This window comes from Lactuca virosa, chromosome 4 (genome assembly GCF_052849685.1).
Source record: "Lactuca virosa cultivar CGN04683 chromosome 4, Lactuca_virosa_CGN04683_v6, whole genome shotgun sequence".
NCBI lineage: Eukaryota > Viridiplantae > Streptophyta > Magnoliopsida > Asterales > Asteraceae > Lactuca > Lactuca virosa.
The window spans coordinates 66,672,014-66,684,928 of NC_136429.1; the positions used below are offsets into that span (position 1 = coordinate 66,672,014).

At 33.1% G+C, this 12,915-nt stretch overlaps 1 long non-coding RNA gene across 1 annotated transcript; it reads right to left on the bottom strand.

Moving 5' to 3' along the window:
• Window positions 1-10,874: 10,874 nt before the first annotated feature.
• Window positions 10,875-12,684, bottom strand: LOC145109799 (uncharacterized). Its single transcript, XR_013709219.1, has 2 exons — window positions 12,375-12,684; window positions 10,875-11,237 (listed from the first exon to the last, which is right to left on the bottom strand). It is a non-coding gene; the product is annotated as an uncharacterized LOC145109799 (long non-coding RNA).
• Between the last annotated feature and the right edge of the window lie 231 nt (window positions 12,685-12,915).

Here is a 12,915-nt window from a genome sequence, read left to right on the forward strand (position 1 = left end):
AAAGTCGGTCTGTCATGGCCTTCAACATAAAGTTGGTCCTCCCCGAGTGTATTGACATACAACAAACAAAAAGTAATCTATAATAACAAACATCTGACTAAACTAGTCTACTTGCCTAACATCATACTAAAACATAACTATATCCTAACATATAGAGGATACATACTATAATACATAGTATAATGAGAAAACTCACCTGAACTAAACAACAGAAGCTCAACAACAAAAACAACTAACACAAACCACCTAATGTCAAACTAAAACCAGTCCTTAGTCAAATACTCAATTCTACCAAAGTTTGACTAAAATTCAAACTAGTCAATAGTCAACAATCAAAGTCAACAGTCGACAGTCAACGACCATGGCCATGCACGTCGTGACCCTTGACCCGTCGTGTCGAGATCCACTAAACGACAAAATAGTCGTGATTTTCCCAAATCTCACACCGTGAGCCCCAAGCAGTCATGTTGCCATAACTGGCTTAACAACCTTCTCATTAAGAGCCTAATCCCTTAAGTCCAAAAGCTCAACACTCCATATTTGAATCTCCCAAAGGTCTTAATGGATAAACTTTCCAACTTTATCCATTCCAATGACTTAATCAAGCTAAACTTCAAACCCTAAGTTTAAACGTGTCCAAAACACACTTATCCTCATGCATGGAGCAAAGAGAGCTCTTGCACACACTATTTATTCCATAATGTGATTAGATATGGAACCAAACATTAACACAAAATTCAAGAGTTCTCAAAACTCTAAAAGAACAAGCCACAAAGGAACTAAAACTCATAAAAATGGATCGAACACCCAACAACTCATTAATCTATGGAAAGAAATAGATAAAGCTTGAATTTTTGAACTTACAAAGGTCCATAGATGATGTGAATGGTAAAACCTCCAAATAAAATGCTTATAAGATCAATCTTCCTTCTTTTCTTCACTCAAAAGCATCAAACAACCCCAAAAATGAGTTTAGGAGAGAGGATGAGCTTCAATGCTTCACGAGTGGCTAGGGTTGCATTAGAGATGTTCATGGAGATGGTGGAGGCTACAAGTGCCGAAAATGTAGGTTTAATACCCTTAAATATGCCCAAATCCTGAGGCCTAAGACGTAAGCCCAAACACCAGGATTTGCGTCGTGACACCTTATGTGTCGCACTATGAAAGAATTGAGTTGTAACGCATCTGTTGTCGCGTCATGAAGTGGCTGATCCAGTAACGCCCAAAACAACTTAAGCCCAAACTGCTCCCAAACCAAAACTAGCCCTTTATGTATTAAGCCTTATACTTTTAGCCACAAACCTCATTCCTTTAAGGTCCAAACTTCACCCCTTAAATCCCAAGACCTTATCTTGATCAATTTAAAGTCCGTCATTCTAAAATAAGAAACGTCCCGAAACCGGACGTTACAGGCAAAGAGAGGGAGAGAGACATGGGGAGAGGGGAAAAGAGAAATAGTAATATATATATATATATATATATGTGTGTGTGTGTGTGTGTGTATCATTATTTATAAAATAATGTCCCTTTAGATGGTCAATACACTACACTTTGAGGAATGTTTCTCGCATGTTAAGGAGATAGTGTTTCCTTCTTCGTCCTTCTTCCTATTCTCAACTAAAGGTGAGTTCCTCTCAATGAAAGGTCACATTACAAGGGAGGAGAATGTTGATATTCAACCACTACATCCGTACCTAATGCATGCATTATACAAATCCTCAATACTGTCTTAAAGAATAAGCCAATGCATGTCTTCTTCTTTATCTTTACTTTTTTTCTCTTCTTCACCCTTTCTTTTTTCTCTAACATAATCCTTCTATGATGATTTAGGGCTTGGGAACGAGCTTGAATATCTGCAAACGATCAATTCCTTTAAAATTTGATATGAGGCTTTAATTTGGCTTTAAAATTTGCAGTCAATCATTTTATTTAGTAAATGATATAGGGCTTCATATTGGCTTTCAAGACTGGCAATGGATCTCTTTCTTTATGATAAGATCGACGTATGTTATTCATAAATTGCTTTAGTGCTCATATTGGGTTGCTTCGATGGAGGGATTTCTACAAAATGGCTCGGGGCTAAAGACATGTATAAAACTATATGCTCTCTTATGAATCCAACAATACCATCCCACCTCCAAATATCTTCCTTCATCGCTTTTGTATTCTATACATTGTCTTCCTTTTTCTACATGAAAATCGGGAACACACCGACGAAAATTTCATGTGTGACAACCAAGACAAAAGCATCACCTACCACCATTAGAAATCGACATAAACAATAAGTGTAATAGTACAATAATGTAATATTCTAATATATTAATAAATATATTGATTACATCCTAACCAAACAAAATTATTACGACGAACAGGCTCAGAAATAAGTGTGCAAAAAGTCGTGTCATCTTATGAACATGTTAACACATTCAGAATGTACACCTCAGGGCGATTCCAAAAATATAAAGTTCGTAAAAATCCAACCTATCATGGAGGAGATATAGTTTTTAGTATATATAGAAATCAATCGCACATAAAAAGTTAAAACGTCAAAAATTACGAAGAGAACGATTGACTTCTAGTGAAAGTCACCAAAAGGAAAAATGTAGTACTTCTCAAAGTAGGAATTTTGAGACTAAGAACGTCAAAAATAGAACCCATATGAGAGATTTATGATTTTTGCAAAATCATCGCGGGTAGAAAATATAGGCTAAAAATGAAAGTTGGAATTAGCCGATATGACCAAAAGGAAAGTTGTAGTGAACGTCGATACACACGCAGGGATATAAGAATCGTCGAAAACGGAATTTAGAAAACTGCATTCTCATTACGCGCACCACTGTGCGTCATGCACGACGTGCGTTTCTGACGTCTAGATCCGTCAGGATACGGATGACATATCACAATGTAGGGAAGACATGTGGTAGCTCCCTAATGGAGCCATGCGCGACGTGATGCGCAGTTCAAAAACTCCTATAATATAAATAGGAAGGACCGACAGATCATTCCGCACACCTCCACCATAATTCACTCTCTCTTGAAATTCGAGCCTTTCTTGCCTCCCGAGTGGTCCTCGAGCTTTCGACGATCCACCACTTCGCTTCGGGTATTCAACCCACGCTTCAAGGGTGAGTTCACGACCCTAGATTTATGATTTTCAAATGTTTTACCGGGGGAGGGGGGAATACATGTTATAATAATTCAATGTTTTATAAATATTACTAATTTTATAGTATTAGTGATATAACTATGCCTAGAATGTTAGGATAATATTATACATGACAAATACCCTGCCCAAACTTTTAGGCTAATATTATCCCTAGTAGTTACGCTGACTAAACTGTAGTGAAAACATTATACCTATTCATTACGCTCGCCAATTTTTCTAGGAAACAATATACCTAGTAGTTACCTTGGCTAAACTTTTGGATAACATTGTACCTAGTTGTTACTATGCCCGAATATCCTATCAAGACAAACTATACCAAATTATATATATATATATATATATATATATATATATATATATATATATATTTACTATCTTATAAAAGAAAGCTCACTATTTCTATAAATAGATTCATTATAATAATATTATTTTTTTAAGACGTTCAAATCTCCAAGCCTAAAGTACAACTAATTATAAATAAAATAATATTATAAGTTTAAACCTTTAAAAGGTAAAACCCCAAGTACAATTCAATGAATCGGTCAAATACCAAATTCCCTTTAACTTCTGCTAATTAAATTAGTAAAGACCAATGGAATCGGTGAACAAGATTAAAAAGAACTAAAACTTTTGAAAACCTTATAAAACATAACCTCTCATCTCTCTCAAAACATTCTTCCGACTTTTGAAGATCCAAAGCTGATGACCAGGATGGATTCCCGGACACTCACACGGATCGACCATCTCTTTTCCCTCACTCTCTGTTTTCATTTCAAAATTTGAATAATCACCTTTTCTCTCTGGAAACCCTAGCTACCATCGCCACCACCAGAAGCACCCATCGGCACAACCACCACAGACACGTCCTTCACCACGACGACCACGATCATCGATTTTATTGATTTCGTCTCTGTTTAATATGTGTTTTAACTGTTTTTTTAATACTCAGGTGAAGTCGACACCTTCGTCAGTTCCATCTGTTCCGGTAGCCACCCTCTAGATTAGATTTCACATAAGCTTTTACTCATCTTCTTTCTTTCACTTATCTTTATCTGTTCCTGTCAACTCCACACACCACCTCGTTCTCTCTAAGAAACCCAAGAAACCCCAGATCTAAAGCCAAGCCTGTAAACCACATAATCTCGGCCCATCTAGGTTTCTCTCTTTTACCTATTTGTTCTTGCCTTCTTGGAATATGTCTAATGTTTGTTTTGAATCACTTTTATTCAGACTTCTATTTTTGCTTATCGTGGCTTCATGTGCAAGGGTTTCAACAAATGGAAGCCAACGGCACCACCAACTACCGCCTTCGCCTCCATAGATATTCTCATCTCTCTCTCTCACTCTCCGCTTTGAAGAAATACACACACACCATCTGTATTTCTCTATTACATTGGGTTTTGAGAATTTTATTTTTTCAACTCATTTATTTTCTGTATTTTTGTGCAAATAAAATTAAATCTCACCTTCAGACCTGCTACGAGTCCAATATTTGGTTATGGTTCTTTTAGGTTTAGAACACCTAACATCAAACATTTTGCCTACCATGTTTATTACCAATCATATAGGTCTGTGTATTTTCCATATATCTGTGTGTATCATATGTGTGTATATGGTTGCCATTTCATGTCTCATTAAGGTAAAAACAAACTTTTATGGAACCAGGCTTTACAATAGTGTTTATTCATGTGCAGTTTTCATGACTATGGTTTTTCATTTTGTAGGAAAGCAAACTTATGGTTGTAAGAATCTTCATTAAGGCTTGAACTTGGTTCAGAAGTTGGAAGTTCAATTGTGACTTGATGTTTGACCAAATCAGAAATGATTCAAAGCAAATCAAAAACAAAATCATGATCCCAACCTATTAGATGGTAGTAAAGTGGTATAATGAAGGTATATTTATGTTTTTATTTCCACTATTAAGGGATAATCACAAAAAGAATTGACCCCATTATGACATGATGCATTTGCTAAAGTGAATTGCATTTCTTTGAACATTAATGATGTAATGTTGTTGATATGCTGCTCCATCCATACCTGTTTGAAATAAAAAAAATTGGTACTTCAAATTTGTACATGTGGTGATTGGTTCTCAAGACTTAAAATCTAAGCATGTGATTCACCAACATGTGACTGCTAAGAATCAAAAGGATCACAAGTTTGATGTTTTTTATAGGCCTCGGTGAAAAATATGTCTTTCATTTTATCGTCTGAAGCAACCAATTTTGCCTATCATGTCGGTACGCTGTAGATTATCGTCTTAAATGACAAATTTATCCTCTATTTTGTTGCTAAAGTGACTGGTTTGCCCTTTGTTTTCGCCTTTCAGGTTTAGAATCAAAAGAAAAGCATCTGGATAGTTAAGGTTTCTTTTATATTTTGTGTGTTTTTTTTAATTTTTAATTTTTATTTAGGAAGCGTTGTGTGGGTTAATGTTGGTCTATTTTCCCTTTCTAATAGGTGTTTGCTTTTGGCTAATATCTTACAGATAATAGATTTACATTGTCATCTGAGTATGATTGTAAATTACACAAGGATAGGTTGCAGTTCACACCGATGGGAAGAAGAAAGGTAGTCAAAAGTTGTTGACAACAACTTGTAAGAAGGTAGTTTGACATTTCTGATCCTAAAATAGTTTTACGTGTAATGACTGTTGGGTTTGTTGCTTATAGCCTATTACCTTTTCGTATCATGGAGGATTGGAGGTCACTTCTCACTAATATTTCCTTTCTTTAATATTCAGATAATATTTTAAATGTGTTTTTACGTAATATCTGTGTGAGGTTTTCCTATACTCAATAACACTTTTCATGTATAGGGATTGTGTCTGGGTGATCTTGAGTTATCACCAAGCTGCAAGAACATCGGTGCTGAAAGGTACAAACGACCAGCCATGTTGAGTTGGAGACCTGGATCTGAATTTATTGGTTAAAGGGTTGGATAGTAGGTCTCCTTTGGTACCGTCGGTGGTACAAAATACATCGACAAGACTGTTGTATGTGTCGAAATATCTATGAACCTGGTTGAGATCGATTGTTCGCCGTCTTTACATGTAAGCAAGAATAACAATGTTTTTTAAATTTAATTTTATGTTCTTTCTTTATGATCTTGATTTTTTTTGTTGAAGTGAATGACAGTTGCTTAAAGTTACATTAAAACTGTGTTTGGAGGTCAAGATTTGACCAAGACGACACCATGTGAGAATGAGATGGAGAAGAAAGATGCAACAGGGTACTATGTTTTATGCAAGACCATGTGTTGAGTTTGTCACACCTCTTCTCCTTCTCTCAGTCTCCTTCAAACCAGATGAAGGTAAATCTCCACCTGAAGCTGCCATTTCTTGAAAGTTGTCTATAAATCCGAAAAATTGTGGTGTTTTCAAGTAATCTGATGTAAAAGAAATAAAAAATACTTTAATTTGCCTATGTTTAAGTTAATTTGGCTAATATATACAATATTTAATTTTGAATAACGAGTTAAAGTGTTATTTTGTAGTTGTTAGAGATATTGTTTTAAGGAAAGACCTTCAAGTAAAGACATTGTTTTACATCTTAACACAACATGTCAAGTCTTTCGGTTTCCTCTTGAACACATTGATTTGTAATGTTATGTTGAAGTTGAGTCTCATTTTGACATTTTGTTTGTAGGGATTGTTTTTAGCATGTTGTTTGACTGGATTTGGGGTGATTTTAAGGGAAAAGTTGGAAGGACGAAGAAGCACAATGGTGAAGATAAACAAATGGACTGTACGTATAATTAGAGGGATCATTTTTTGATGTAGGTTTTTTAATATAACTTACGGTTTCTGATGAATCAGGTTATACAATGGCCATAATGCTCAATTTTATCCACTTTTTCTTGTTTTTCCATGGAAATAGAGTTGCGGATTTTGTAGAATCTCATTTTTCTGTTACTTTTTGTAGGTTGTGATGGTTACATATTCAACATTATCAATTTTGTTGGGAACTATCTATTTTGAATATGTTCTTGATTTGAACGATTTCACAATTTTAAATATTTTTATTTGATTTGTAGGCATATGTTTTATTTTTATCATCTGATTCATGGTGTTTTCAAATGGTGGTTGGAACATTTGGGTTTGATTTGCGTGCAATCATTAATGTAAATATGAAGTTTTATAATCCAAATACTTCAAATATTTTGATGCAATCATTAGTGTAAATACCATTTGTCGGCAATCATTCGTGTAAATACCATGTGTTCATTATATTTTTAATCGGAACTACTTTGCTTGTATTTGAGCTATGATGTTTATTATGTTTTAGAAATAGTACTTTTGAGAACAAAAATAAAAATAAGATGGATGTGAAATTATGGGATTTGAAATCGTAAAAATCATAAGCGTCTTAATATTTCTATACAAATTTAGCATTAGAAGATGATTATTTGCGTGGGTAAAAATAAAAAAGTAATGACATTTTAAGTATGACCAAAATTTCTTAGTTATAACAAATTTGTCAATAATTTTTAAAATTTAAATTTTGTTTGGCTATAACTAGGCATTTCACAATATAATGTGTTATAAAAATAACTACTTTTAGATATATTTAGGTCCTTGAATTAATCCTTTTTGAAAATCAAGGGTTTATATTGAAACTACTATATAAATTGAAAGCCAAAGATGATTAATTGTTAAAAGTCATTAGGGAGGAATAGACTTTAATTGTCAAAAATCATAATTGAGTTTCACACACAAATTGAGTAGGAATAAAGGAAAATGGATCAAATGGCTCCTCCTCCTTTTCGTATTTTGAAGTTGAACACGGATGGTTCTTCAAGGAATGACATGACAGCAGGTGATGACATTATTAGGGACTATAAGGGCTCCACTTTGGTTGCTTTTTCTACCTTTTATAGCCCAGGTACCAACATTTGAAGAAGTCAGAGCTCCCCTTTTTGGTCTGATGCTTTGTTATAGATTAGGCTACTCCAAAGTAGCAGTGGAGAGTGAGGAAAAAAATCATTTTTGATAGCATATGTGGAGGTGCAATCCCTTGGACAGTCCCTTATATGATCAGATCTTTAAAAACTTTCTTACTTCCTTCCATGTCCATATCTCATATCTACAGAGAAGGGAATCAAAGTGCAAACACTTTAGCTACCCATGCCCACTTCCATCAGGAACATTTTGAATTTCTTTCTTTTCTAATGGCTCTCTTCCTACCGTCTCTCTTTCCTTAAGAGATCAGTCCATCACGTGTCTTTCTTCCAGTTCCTTGACTCCCAAACCTTGGGTCATTGATTCTACCCCCGCTTAGGTTAGTTGTGCTTCCTTAAATATCGGGTTGTCAAGGGTTGTTTCCAGAGGAAATGAGATTAGAACCCATGATTTAACAGTTGGTTGAGCAGTCGTGGCGTACAAACACAAAAACAAGCAAAGTCTTGGCTCGCTCTCATTGGGAGGCTGTTCAACCAGACTGGCGAAGTTGTGTATTGACACAAACAATAAGAGGACGAGCTTCCCTTCTACTACCGAAAAAGAGGAGTTTACCACCGCCAATCAACAAATCATCGTCATTCGTCGTCAATGCATCTACGTACCTATCTATAAACTTTTCGTCGAACGGATCTATCCGATACAAAACAATCCGCCAAAAGGTTAAGGTTGAAACGAACTATCTGATACGAAAAAGGAAACAAATAGCCAGATGAAAACTATCTACCGAAAGGAAATATCTCGCGCCGCTGCATCGCGCGGGTATCCTACTAGTATGTATATATATATATATATATATATATATATATATATATATATATATATATATTGTGTGTGTGTGTGTGTACCCGCACAAAGGGACTACGATAAATAGCACTTTTGACGAATAGTTTTATTACGAGGAAAAAATATTAGATTTTATTATTTGTTATTATATAAAAAAATTACCACTTAAATAAAATGATTATGTTTAGACCTTATATTTATATTGCATGTTTATACATTTCATTTGAATTAATTAATACTACTGTCTTTTTTTTAACAACACAAAATTAATATTGGTGTCTAGTTTAAGAAATTTAAATTAATTTATATACATGAATTTAATATTTTAAAAATATCATTTTGATCAAATTAATTTTCTTAATAATCTTTTTTAAATCAAGTTTTCAAATTTTTGGCAAGTATTAATGATACTTATGCATAATTGATTTGTAAAAAAAACTTTTTAACTTATACCTCGTAAAATTCAATATATGGCTAATATGTTTTATAATATATATATATATATATATATATATATATATATATATATATATATATAAAGTACAACACAAACGAAACAAGAAAAGCAAAACTATCAACACGGCTACACATCAATAATTGTTAAATGAGACATTTTTCATCCTTTAGGTAATTAACCTTTAGTTAACCCAACATATAATTGTTAAATCTTAGCTAAATAACTTTTAGCTAACCCGACATATAATCGTTAAATTTTAAGTGAGTGAGAAAGATATGTATAGATCTATACGGGGCAGATACCCCCACCTGCGGTTGCTAACTACAACCTTGACAGTCGAGTCATAGTGGGCATAACTTTCTAAACCATGGAGATGTCTGATTAAGCGTCGATTTTGGGAAAGCAACATAATAAATCGATTATAAGAACTCATTGTAACATTGTTAACCTAAACTAACTAAAACTACTAATAGGAATAAGCCTAAGAAGTAGCAAACTCATAACAAACTCATGGATGCGAGTTCATGATATTAAGAATTAATATACAGTGAAACCATACAAAAACATTTTAAATTAAACATGCAAACCTGTGACCAACATTATGTTGACCTTTCAAAACCACATGTATACTCAGGAGTATGAGTACTGAAGGTGGCGAGTGTATCCCCAAGAGAGGAGATGGAAATGTTTGTGTCTTGATGGTTTATTTTGCACTTATCTTGGACGTGTACATTGAACAATTATGTAACATCTTTATTATAATAAATAAAAAGTAATATTTATGTGATATGCATTTATGTAACTATTGATTGTGATTGTGCATACATGCAAATTTCGAAAAAAAAAATCATCAAATTATTTTTTAGCATAGATTTGGCTTAGACGCACTATGATAATAAATAAAAAGTAATATTTATGTGATATACATTTATGTAACAGCTGATTGTGATTGTGCATACATGCAAATTTCGAAAAAAAAATCATCAAATCTTTTTTTTTAACATAGATATGGCTTAGACACACTATTTGGAGAAGATTTATGTTTTTGGTTTTGAAAAATGATGATTTGATTATGAGTTCGCAAGTTCACACGTTTTTTTTGGTTCGCACAATAACTCAGTCCGATATTAAAAGAGTTAGGTTCTTTTGAGAACCAAAAGATTTGTGAGAACTTGCGAACTCACAAGCAGTTCATCATTTTTTCAACACCAAAAACATAAATCTTCTCCAAATGGTGCATCTAAGACATATCTAGGCTAAAAAAAGATTTGATGATTTTTTTGTATAACTGTTGATGAGCACAATCAGTCGTCATATGAACTGTTGATTGTGCATACATGCAAATTTCGAACATAAATAAAAAAAGATTTGTCATTTTTTTTTGAGCCTAGATATGACTTGGATGTATCATTTGGAGAAGATTGATGATTTTGGTTTTGAAAAATGATAATTTGATTATTAGTTTGCAAGTTCACACGTTTTTCTGGTTCGTACGCTAACTCAATCCATTAGAAAACCTAAAAATTGGTCATGTTATAACATCTATTAAAAATAACTCAATCCATTACAATGATGTCATCCTACTTTCATCTATTTTTTCCAAAGTAACTTATAAACCTATTACAACTCAATTATTTTTCAAACAAACTACGAAATTTGATAACAATTTATTACAATGATAAATTATACGTTCATTGTGTGCGAAAATTTTTTATGCATGTGTTTTTTTATCACTTGTTGTGCCTCCATAATCTTAGGTTCTGTTTGATAATTTCTGTCTGGGAAAGTGCTGTCTGGTAAAGTGCTGTCTGGGAAAGTTTTCTGACTGAGAAAGAAACCATGCTGTTTGATTGTACATCTGATTGTCTGTGCTGAATGATGAAAAAAAAATAATTCAATAAAAAATAAATTTAAAAAAAGTTATTTAAAAAAATTAATAATCCAAGAAAGAAAGAAAGAGGTCGGGTTTGGTGTATAATTGTCTTTCCAGCCCATTCAGCCAGAAAGATATGATTTTGGAGCTTTCTGGGAAAGACATATCTTACCGGGAAAGACCATTTTTTTTGTGCAAATCAAACAGTCTTTCCGGTCCATTCAGCCAGAAAGATCTGTTTGGACCTGGAAAGATGCGTATCAAACGGGACCTTAGATTATTCTATTTTACAGGAAAGTATTTTGCCCCTGGTGCACCTTCATGGTCTTTAGTCATAAATATATAATTTGTGTCACCTCATTTCAACCTCTCGTAAAAAAACACAAAAAATAAATGTATAATAAAGGACTTTCTTTTACAATGTTCATCCATATTCAATTGATTATCTATGAATATTCATTACAAACTTATATATCATTTGCTTATAAATCATATGTTATAATATGATAATAGTTATATACCATTTAAAACCGTAAAATTACAATGCCCAACAAGGCAACAATTGTTTATATAAATATGGACAAACAATTATATATTTTCAGTTCTGAATACATATGTGACATCAGAAATAAACATATATGTTCAGTTCTGAATATATGTGACATCGGAAATAAACATATGTATATGTCTCGTTTTGAGCATATACGTGTTTGGTCAAAAATAACCTCAATCTATTACAACAAACTCATATTTACAACAAAAAAAACATATCAGTATATTCATTTTCCATGAATTAAAATGAGGATATTATTATGACATCTTAAACTTAAATTTTTTACGATATTATTCTTTCTTGCCCAAAGTAGAAGCAAAAACAATAAAAAAGGATACAAGGATCGGACGTACAAACTCCATAGCAAGCTATCACATGTTATATCCTTATCTACAAACGTTTATTTGGCTTAAAATATAGACTATATCATAAGACAAATTTTTGGATAACACAAATTTTTGGATAATACAAATTTTTTAAAAGAAAAAAAAGGACGGTTAGTGGGTTTTTTTTAACCAATAAAAATGATGAAGAAGGGTTGTTTACAGTAGATAAGAATATGAAATTTAGAACATAGATTACCTTTAATTATTACTTGGTGGTGGTTTATTTCAAAGCAATAAAAAAACAACCAATGCATCCACGCATCCTTACGTATTATTTCTTTGATCTCTTTCCACCGATTCTATGAAAGCTTCGATCTCCACTTCAATATTGGCAACGCTAAAAGATTTCCTACACACTCTGATGATCGGAGGGGTGGTTTTTGTATTGTATTCTGAATTGGGGAAAGCGGCTTAATTAGGGTTAAGGTTAATCTATGAAAAAGGGATGAGCGACGTTAGCGCAAGAGAGACATCAGGAGAGAGAAAGAGACGTTTAACAAGAGAAAAGGTACCTTTAAATTTGGGAAATTGAGTAATGTAATTCATATAAACAAAGTCTTTGAAGAAAATAATATAATTTTTTTTTTTTTGTAAAATAACCATTTTGTCCGGAATTGGTCATTCCGGAACTATCTCCATAATACCGGAGTAAGATTCCGGACAATCATGTTCCGAAATAGTTATTCTTTAATTATTATTATTATTATTTTTATGTATAATGTGTTCCATGATTTTGT